The sequence below is a fragment of the Cottoperca gobio genome, chromosome 16 (genome assembly GCF_900634415.1).
Source record: "Cottoperca gobio chromosome 16, fCotGob3.1, whole genome shotgun sequence".
Taxonomy (NCBI): domain Eukaryota; kingdom Metazoa; phylum Chordata; class Actinopteri; order Perciformes; family Bovichtidae; genus Cottoperca; species Cottoperca gobio.
The window spans coordinates 3,715,058-3,724,490 of record NC_041370.1 but is presented as its reverse complement, the minus strand read 5'-3'; the positions used below and the strand labels follow the sequence as shown (position 1 = coordinate 3,724,490).

General features: G+C 39.4%; 1 protein-coding gene across 1 annotated transcript in view; it reads right to left on the bottom strand.

The window, feature by feature from the left end:
* Positions 1–8,686: 8,686 nt before the first annotated feature.
* LOC115021435 (carcinoembryonic antigen-related cell adhesion molecule 5-like) overlaps positions 8,687–9,433 on the bottom strand; it is a 13,546-nt gene continuing 12,799 nt past the window's right edge. Inside the window, 1 exon segment of the mRNA XM_029451893.1 lies at positions 8,687–9,433. This exon segment is cut by the window's right edge and continues 343 nt beyond it. The gene's annotated coding sequence lies outside the window, so the exon portion shown is untranslated.

The window sequence follows — 9,433 nt, the reverse complement described above, 5'->3', positions numbered from 1 at the left end:
GGCCCTGTCCGGCCCTGTCCGGCCCGCGTGAGGACAATCGTAAATTATAACATACATGAAAAAGTATATATATTTATATATAACAGCACCCTTTTCAAAATAAAAGCAACACCATTGTATTGCGTGCATGATGTAAATAACTTTCTAACTGTGTTGCTATTATTATTATAAGGGTGCCACGCCGCTGTCAGGTGGCTCAGCCTGGACAAAGAGTGTCTGAGAGAAGAGAGACTTCTGTGTGAAGAAAGGAAAAGACGTCCCACAGCTTTCAGATGCAGACTGGATGGCAGACCTTGGTTTTGCTGTAGATGTGACTGCACTAATGAATTAACTAAATGTCAAACTGCAATGCAAGGGCCTTGTTGTGCATGAAATGTACAGCGCAGTGAAGGCTTTCATGAGGAAGTTGCAGCTTCTCAAGCCAAATGGAGGACAACATTCTCACCCACTTGCCAACACTAAAGGAAGCCACACCATCAGCTGATCACCTCCACAGGTACCATGTTAGAAGCTGCATGGTGAGTTTTAGAGGCAATTTCAAGACTTTAAAACAGTTGAGAATGAAATGCAAATGATTTTTCCCCATTTACATGCAATGTGGATGATGCACCCAGTGATGTTCAGCTTGAACTCATTGACCTGCAGTCTGACACACTTCTGTCAGAGCACTTTAGGTCAGTCTCACTGCCTGAGTTTTACTCTTCCCTGAAAGAGGAGAACTTTCCACACATGAGGAGACATGCTCAGAAGATTCTGCTCCTCTTTGGATCTACCTACATATGTGAACAGACACTCAGTGATGAAGTTCAACACATCCAGATACAGATCCTCTATCACTGATGATCAGCTGACCTGCACATATCCACCTGATCTCAGTGCACTTGTTCAAGCCCAAGACAGACGGGATGTTTCTCACTGAAGTAAAGTGAACTGAAAAACTCATGTGGCCCCTTGTAAAAATGAATTGCCCACCCCTGCTCTACATGTTTGTTTGGTCTAATTAAGTTTATAATAATTATTCTTATTACATATTCTGTGTGCCATGTCCTTGTTATCGGTACATCGTCTTAATTTGCTTGCGTGTGTCGTTCAAGTTAAATACTAACTTTGACATTACATTAATTATTAATGGCAATCTTTAAGAAACTAATTATATTTCTTAGGGAATAGGTGTTTTGGGATTAAAAGGGAAACTACCCAACACATGCAGGCTGTCTGACATTCCTACAGTTTGCTTACTCAACAATGCAAACCAGTTTATTCACAGTTCCCTTCTTAAAAAACACAATTGAAAGTGAGTAATAAGGAGGAATATAATGAAGAAAATGTCTCTGTGACAGACAGAGACATTGCAGAGTTAATGTCTTTGAACAAGACATTAAATCTGCACCAAAACTACTGCAAACAATAGAAAATATATAACATAAATGTTTATAGGCAGTTGTGGATTAAGTCCCAAATATAAGAGGTATTATCTTTCTGAAATATGTCTCAAAGCAGAACTTTCTAAAACGTATCAAGTGATAACATAGTTGATCTTTTCCACGCAGTTTAATAAGACAGAGAAGAAGATGTTGGGACTATTTCACTTTGTAAATCCACATTTAATTCCTCTTAGCTGAAACCTAGCTCTGAAAAGACATTTGTGCAGTTTACTATGCGGGCTGGTTTCTAGAAGATGCTATTGAAATCAAGCCATTTGTTTGGTCTCACCGTGAACAGTGATGGAGGCGTTGGCCTGAAGCTTGGAGACAGTGCTCTGCACCACGTAGACTCCCGAGTCGGCCACCGTGACGGAGCTCAGGGTGAGAGCTCCGGTGAGGACGTTGACCGCCGCCCTGCCGCTGTGACTGGGGAAGACGGCCTGCTGGTCCCCGGTCCAGGTGAGGATGAAGGACTCTCTCACAGCCCAGCTTCCACCGCTCAGAGTCGTCGCAGGATACAGAGACAGCGTCACAGAGTCCCCGACTACAGCGGGGTTGATGGAGGGCCGGACCTCCACAGCACCAGAGGGCAGAACACCTGAAGAAGACAACGCCGTTTGTTAACACCTGTAATATAAATGACGCACACTTCCATTTTTACTAGAATAACAGAGCATACCTTGTATTAAAGCCAGCAATATAACAGCCAGAGTTCCTTCACTTTTCTTCTCCATTGTGTATGGATGGTCTGAGGACGTCCTCACTATTCCTCCTCTATTATACTCAGACGACATGTGTCAAGCCCCCGACCCATAAACACCGACAGCAGCGAGCCCGGCTCTTATCTGTAGGTGTTTCTGGTATCTTGTCAAACTTACAAAAGGTGCATTATATTTCCTGTTTACCATCTCGGGTGAAGTTCTGTAAATGGCCAATTAGCAATATGACAAATTATGACAGGAGGTATGTGAGGCAGGATTTCGGGGTGGGGGGGTTGATGTGGAAAACGTAGATGAATACAAGTTTATTACTACAAATCTGATATGAGAGAAGCACTTACCTGTATGAAATGTGTGATACAATCAACGTTTAAATGATTGATTCATTAATTAAAGCATAGTTTTTCTACAACACGGGTTCTTTTTATCCAGTTCTGTTTGTTTTTGACTAAATAATAAACATGTTTTGGGAGGTATGTGCTCTTTTTCCATCCTTGCCATGACTCATACTTATATTTATCTATTTGTTTGCCTCTTCGCAGTTTTGTTCTGTGTGTGTGTCAAATGTTTTCAGCATCTTTACACTCACACACAATGAACACACCTGCACCTGCGTCTGTATCGTACATGTTTGTTCAGTATCTGAGCACACTGACACACACCGAGGCCAGATTTATGATCGTGTTATTTGTAGAGCGTGAATGTGAGCATTAGACTTACTATCTATTTGTTTTACTTTTTATTCTGTCTGTAAACATTTAACAAGTCCCAGTGCCAGCTGTTGTATATTAGTAGATATTAGTTTTTATTAATATAGTTAATAATATATATATATATATATATATGTAAACATTTAACAAGTCCCAGTGCCAGCTGTTGTATATTAGTAGATATTAGTTTTTATTATTATTATTATTAGTTAATAATATATAATTATTATAATAATAATAATATAATAATAATATATTAATATATATATATATATATATATATATATATATATACATATATATATTATAGCTGAAGTGTGTTTTTTTTTTACATTCTGTTTGATCTTATTCTATTTTATTTGACATATTTTGCACCATTATGTCTCTCCACTATTTTATTGCACTATTTTCTTTCTTCATTTTTCTTTTTTAAGTCTTAAGTATACTGTATGTTGGCTTGTTGGAGGGATTTAAGATCGTCATTGTCCACAACTACGCTGTAGCTTTTGTGCGTACGTCAATAAAACCTTTGAATATTTGAATCTAGGTGTAAAACAGGATCTGAATGTGTTATGTTTTGAATAAATGACATTATGTAAAATGATGTTGCAAATGTGTATGCAAAAGTATTGTGTAAGGCTTTATAAAATAAACAAGATATGAGAACAATGATTAATATAACTTATACAAATGACTTCCACAGAATGCTCCTGACGACGTCTCATGTCCCGACCTCGTAATCCAACCCCCGAACCACAAGAACCACATTTCCTGATATCATCCTGTTATATTTGGCGTTGACCGTGAGAAGGATTATATGCACCTGTTTTATAGGAGCCCGAGTTTGTCCTCACAACGCCTTGTTATTGTTATTATTAAAATGTGAAAGCACTTTGCGGATGCGGGTATATGGATGCTCGGGTGGCATGAGCAAGCAAAACTCACATTTGTTATCTAATTATGGCTCATGGAAAACCCCTTAGTTATAATTTGTATGTAACTTTGTATAATTTAAGTATTTATTTGACTTTATTAATTACTATGCAGGTATTAATTGTTGAATTGTTTCCACTGAAACTTGAATGAAGCCTGAACTCTGCTCTGGTGAGGAACTTTGTATTATTGTTTTACATAAATTATATAGTTTTTAAATGTTTTCTACATTTGCTTCCAGATTCCAGCTGAACCACAGGACGGAAAATGACATGAAACATAAGATAACATGCAGAAAAAATAAAAAAGAGGGCGGGTAAACTGTAAACGCAGAACGCAGCAGAGGCCTTTGTCTCCCTCGTATGTTTGCTCCATGTGAGCTCTTATCTTTCCTTTTTGTTCGGCTCCAGACGGAGGAGGGTCTTTGTTGAGTCACTAACTCAAATAGCTCAGATGTTTTCTATAAAGAAGTTGACTTTACAAACATCTCTTTTCAGCAAGAGTGTGAATCAGTAACACACTCGGGTCAGAGGTCAACTTCAAGTCAAACAATGTCTCAAGATGCTAAAGGAAACGTCAAGAAGTGGCATCACTGCTATATTGCTTTTTTGTACACTTTTATTTTGTTTTCATGACTTCCAAAAACTTTTTTTGTAATTTTATTGCACAATATGATTGATGAATAAATGAAAGTGGTGAACCAGTGTATTTAAACATGAATACAAATGTACGAACAGGATAAAAAAGGCATTTCAACATTTCAAAAAGGGCAAATGCACTCATTTACAAAAGTAAACTTTAGCTTTATGAATCAAAAAAGCAGCAGCAGTCCCAGGCTCAGCATCATTGTACAAAGTCCACTGAGCTGCACCGCCTCGGATCCAGAGAGAGGTAAACCTGTGAGGGTGAAGACGACAAATCAAGGAGTTAAACTGGATTTAACGTGTCATTTGACATGACGTGAGAGTCGTCAGTACCTTTAACTTCCACCATCTTGGTGGCCTCAGCAGAGCGTCCAACAGCTTCACTTTCTGCAACACAGGGGAAGTTTTGGAAAGTGCCAGGTATGGAAGGAGTCCACCTGAGCTCATCTTCATGAAGCTTCAAGTAGCTTCCAATAGGGACCAGGTCCAGCGACTGGTTCAGAGATGGGACAGTGTTATCTGCGACAGAGGACAGCCGACAGAGAGGATTTCCAAATCATGGCACGGCTATTTTCATACTCGAGCTTCATTTTAAACTACACACCTGTATAGTTGTGTTAATATCTCCTTCTGAAACGTAGTATAACGTAGCATTAAATGTATTTGTAAAAGTACTGGTACCTCAACATTGTACAGTACTTGAATAAATATACTTTTGCACACCTGGTACAGAGATGAAGCTGCAGAACTTACTCTTAATTTCCACAAAGGAGCTGATACTGCTGGAGATTCCTGTTTCTGGATGGAGCACGTTGCACTGTAACTCCACTGTGTCGTCCCGTCCGTCTGGTGTCCAGGTCAATGTGCTCCTTGTGACCGTCCGACCCTGAAGCGACCAGGTGAAGACGCAGTTTGAGTGGCAGGAAGAGGAGCAGGTGAACGTTTTACTGAAACGTTTTACCGTCACCTCACCGGCCCAGGAAATCTGCTTTTGTCAAAGCTGCTGTAAATGTTAAACACATGAATGAATCCTGAGGATTAAAAGCCGTTATACTGTAGGATATGCAAAATCAAAAATAAACTAAGTATTACCAGCTTCATTAATATCACACCGAACTATCTAACTGCTCATATAAGAGTTTATTTTTATAAATCAGCCTGCAGTCGGTAAATAAAGTGCTCTTACCGATCAGTGCCAGCAGCCACACACAGGAGCTTTTGTGACTTTTTAATTGTATTCTAAGAATATATATAATTTTAAATGAAGAAGAAACAGATACTTAACGAGTAGAAACAGCTTTGTAGAAATTGCACAATTGTCCCGGACAGTGTTGTCAGAGCATTGCATCAAACACTAGATGGCACCGTGGCACAGGAGTTTGTCCGGACTTGTGGTTCCCTTGTAGGAAGAGCAGGTGCATTTGTCCAAAACTGGCAAAGACCACTCAATATTGAATTATTTTTAAATGTTTGGGAGGTTCCGGATGAAAATGCTACGAAGATAAAGCAAATACAATTATTCTGTTTGGTGAAATACTTATATTTAAAGCTTTAATTCTGTTTTTTGTCCAATGGGAGCGTTGTAGCGTCATCTCATATGTGTGTTTCCTATGTTACCACATCAACACTTTTAATCTCACTGAACTTTGACGTTATTAAATGTGGTGTCATTCCTGTAATTGAACAAACTATCATCTCCTTCCTCCCCCTCCCTTCTTTTTATGATCTATATGTTTACATATATGTTTCTAGTTTATCTTAAGTTCTTTTCAAATTCACACTTAAAGTAAGCAAACATGAACGTATGTAATGAAATCATCTTTTGCTATAAGGAGATTTAAAAGTGTTCTTATTTTTAGTTATACATACACTAAAGTAAAAGCTGCAGGTTTGAGTGGACCAAGGTTACTTAATTTACTATGAAGCAAAAGTTCAAATGTTGCTTTAATTCACCCCTGAAAACATACACAGCTCCTTAATATAAGATTAAGGGGTTTAGTATGGCAGATCCATTAATTTGAAATAAAGGCAAACCTCTAAAACACTCTGGTTCAAAAAGCAGTGAAGTGCACATGATTTCTAATGATTCTGTGCAGTTAACAGAGTTTTTAAATAGTAAAAACACCTAAAACTGACCAAACCAAAACCTTAATTTAGTCTGTACCTAATTGAAAAATGACGGCCTTCAAACACCATTAAAATACCTACATTTCAGTTTAAGGTTACAAAATATGAAGGCATCCAGTTGGTTAATGATTAAAAGGAAAAGCACTAATACTCCCTCACAAAGCAGTAATCAACCATGTGAATAAGTCACGGGGAGTTTGATTTCCACTAATGAGTAACTAATGGGGGAGGGGGCAGCGGCCAAACACTCACTCATTATCTCGGCTCTAAAGAAAGTGTGAGGAACTGAAACAGAACTTGTGTCGACAGTCATCGATGTGGACGAGTTCATGTGGAGCCGGCTGGAGACAAATGACTTTCTGCCTTTAAGCTCTCTTTAAATACACCTTTACAGCTGACACACCTGCCATGCTGCACATTTCATGCATTTGTTGATACAAAAATCTGGAGGTGAAGTCCAGTGTGTTCGGCTTTATCAACACATGGACGTGACATATTTCGAAGACAAATCGCGACATAGTCCTCGTAGAAAACCAGATTTAAATCTTTACATAAATGATGCATCTATTGAGTCAAAGACATTTAACTCCTGGGAATTATCTCCGACCAAACACATAAATAAGACGGAGCGGAGATTCTGATTTTAAAGGATGACACAGAACTATATTGCCCAGCAGTAAGGTCCAATGCTACAATAGATAGCATTGGATTCATCCAAACCTTCTCTTTTTCAACACAACATCATTTCTGTCAAATGTTGTATTTGTACTATGTTGTTTATCCTGTACACACGACATCTATTGCACGTCTGTCCGTCCTGGGAGAGGGATCCCTCCTCAGTTGCTCTCCCTGAGGTTTCTTCCATTTCCCCCCCTTTAATTATGGGGTTTCTTTTAGGAAGTTTTTCCTTGTGCGATGCGAGGGTCTAAGGACAGAGGGTGTAAGGACAGAGGGTGTAAGGACAGAGGGTCTGAGGACAGAGGGTCTAAGGACAGAGGGTGTAAGGACAGAGGGTCTGAGGACAGAGGGTCTAAGGACAGAGGGTCTAAAGACAGAGGGTGTAAGGACAGAGGGTCTGAGGACAGAGGGTGTAAGGACAGAGGGTCTGAGGACAGAGGGTCTAAGGACAGAGGGTCTAAAGACAGAGGGTGTAAGGACAGAGGGTCTGAGGACAGAGGGTGTAAGGACAGAGGGTCTAAAGACAGAGGGTGTAAGGACAGAGGGTCTAAGGACAAAGGGTCTAAGGACAGAGGGTCTAAGGACAGAGTGTCTAAGGACAGAGGGTGTAAGGACAGAGGGTCTGAGGACAGAGGGTCTAAGGACAGAGGGTGTAAGGACAGAGGGTCTAAGGACAGAGGGTCTAAGGACAGAGGGTCTGAGGACAGAGGGTCTGAGGACAGAGGGTCTAAGGACAGAGGGTGTCGTATCCTGTACAGTCTGTAAACACTGAGACGAATGTATACTTTGTGATATTGGACTATACAAATACATTTGATTTGATTTGATTACAAACGGTAGAAAACAGAGCCGAGTCTATTGAACACAGAGTAAATGTTGTAGTCTCGATGGGGTATTTGTTAAAAAAAACAACTCAATTCATCAGAAATATTTTTGTTATTAAGACTTTTGTTTATTCAGAGAGACACGACGACTCTAGCAGACAAGCTATTGTTGGAAATGTTACATTACAGCAAAGACAAATGCAATTAAATGTACCCAGATACGGGTGAACGGAACGTTACTCCCGACACAGTGTTTGGAGATACTGGAGTGAAACGGAGCAGACTGAGATGTGGGACGAGCTGGAGTGAAATGGACAAGTTCATATATTTAGATTATTGTTTTGTATTATGATTGATGCATTGGGAGCATGTCTGTGTGTGTGTGTGTGTGTGTGTGTGTGTTTTCATCCTTTCTTCAGTCATGTTATGGTAATGATGTGAGTTGTGATCGTTGCCTCTGCAGTGCTGTAGCTAAAGGGAATGTAAATGAACTAAACTGGAGTCTTCATGAAAGTTATGTGCAGGTTTTAGAAGTCACTGAAATAAACTTCTCATTAAATGACTTCCCTGTTTGCATCGAGGCCGTTCAGGGAAATGTGCTGACGCAAAAAGCTCCAGATAATCTTATCACATTGTAACCTTTATTGACATTTACAATAAACTTCGTCCTTTATTACTTTGATAAGTACTTGCGGGAATATATTTCTTACGGGTCAGTTTCCCACTTGCCTGTTGGACGGACTTTAAGACTCAAGGCACTGTTTTGGATTTGCAGTCCTCACCTTTGTGAGACAATAACGTTTAACTTTATGACAATACCGTAAACAAATATGTATACCTTTATTGATCCGTCAACTGTTCCTTTGGACCAACAGATTACGTAAATCTTTCCACCTCTGCAACGTCATTAAACAGTAATTCATTGTTGTAATGACTCATAACAAGCGCTGACACACACACACACACACACACACACACACACACACACACACACACACACACACACACACACACACACACACACTGCTGATAAGTAAATTAAATATTTTTAAATATCTGATATTTTTCATTTCGTAAGATGTAAAATAAATATAAATATGAATCCCTAACTGACGAGATGTAATCACACAGTGACACGTGTCATATTTGATTCTACAGGCACAAACATTATGGTTAAGCAAATAACTGGATCACACACAGGAAACCTTTTGTCTCAGTTTCGTGCACATTGCATCGACTGTACACAAGAAAGTTATTGTCATGTACTGAATGCAAACTAAGGCCATGATCGTGCCACCTGACCTCAGTCATGGTAATGACTGTTACACACGGGTTGATTATTAACCACTGCTGAAGCGCTCTGGATAAGTAAAC